The sequence below is a fragment of the Procambarus clarkii genome, chromosome 66 (genome assembly GCF_040958095.1).
Source record: "Procambarus clarkii isolate CNS0578487 chromosome 66, FALCON_Pclarkii_2.0, whole genome shotgun sequence".
NCBI lineage: Eukaryota > Metazoa > Arthropoda > Malacostraca > Decapoda > Cambaridae > Procambarus > Procambarus clarkii.
In genome coordinates, this window is record NC_091215.1 from 22,518,829 (window position 1) to 22,520,406 (window position 1,578).

The following is a 1,578-nucleotide window of genomic DNA, read 5'->3' on the forward strand; positions in this document are numbered from 1 at the left end:
GCACATGCACCCTGTACCGTGCACCCCAGCCACCCTCTGTACCGTGCACCCCAGCCACCCTCTGTACCGTGCACCCCAGCCACCCTCTGTACCGTGCACCCCAGCTACCCCCCTGTATCGTGCACCCCAGCCACCACCTGTACCGTGCACCCCAGCCACCCTCTGTACCGTGCACCCCAGCTACCCCCCTGTACCGTGCACCCCAGCCACCCCTAGTACTGTGCACCCCAGCCATCCCCTGCACCGTGCACCCCAGCCACTCCTGAACCCCTTCCCTAATCATCACATTAACCCTCTCTGAGGGCCTCTCGCCTCCCCATTTCCAGTTATTACATTAGCCTCACTCTTACCTCTTCCTCTCTTTATCCTCCTGGCTATTACTCTTCTTTATCCCCCCTTCTTCCTTCTATATCTCCTATCCTTCCATTTTGACTTACCCTCCTTCCTGTTCTCCTGCTAAGCTCTTCCGTTTATCTCTTCCCTCTTCCCTTCCTTCGTGTTCATCCATTTGTATCATTTCCTTTCATGTTTACCTTCTTACCCTCCTTTCTGCTCATCCATCTATCTCCTCGCCTTCTTTCCCCGTCTTCATGTGCCGCCAACAAACGGGTTATCTTCAAGGGTATTTGATAACACCGGCAATAAGGATAACCAGATATGTTTGGAGCATATATTATGATATATATTGCAGGTCCAAATGCCAGGCATGGCGCAATACAAGCAATATTATGATTTAACGATCTATTTTCTACCTTTAGTATGTCTATTGTAAACATACGGACATTCAGAGGGTAATGTGTGTGGGTGTAATGTGTGTGGGTGGTGTGGGCGTACTTATGTGTGGGTGGTGTGGGCATACTGTGTGTGGGCATACGGTGTGGTGGTGTGTAGTGAAGGGGGGAGGATTGAGAATGGGGGGTGTGGGTGGCCAGATGGTATGCAAAAGGCCCATATCTTGTTCTCTCGAATTGCTACTCCGTTAAAATATGAAACTGTCGAACATAGACAGGAACGTGGGAACCCAGGCAACCCACCAAACCAATCGCGGCCCAAACACAGAAAGCGTCAATGTTATAGTGCTTTAAATTGTTCAAATACCGGGCATATATAACGGTTTGGTCCATAGCGTAAACAAAAAACCCGCCTGTGTGGGACAAGACAGCTAACTTGTGACAAAACTCTTCAGGCGTCCTACTCCACGATAACAAGCTCTCTTTTTAAGTTACCAAACGACCGCACGCCCTGGTTTATAATACAAATATTGTTAAGCTTCAAATCAATATAACAAGGCCCTAACCAGATATAATTAAAATCAAATTAAGGCAGTGGTTATTGTGCTAAACTACTCAAGAACGAAATTAGGATTGACACACAGGTGTCGTGTCAACACTTGCGGCTTCCCACGACTACACATATAAACCAGAATAGTTGTTGTGGAGAAGAACGCTCAGAGCAAGTATGATTATATATTTCTGTAGAGGAGAAAGCTCACAGGTAGTATGCTTGAAGTATGAATGTCCGCGGCTATGGGGAAAATATAAAGCCAGTATGAATATACGTTGCTGTGGAGGATTAAGA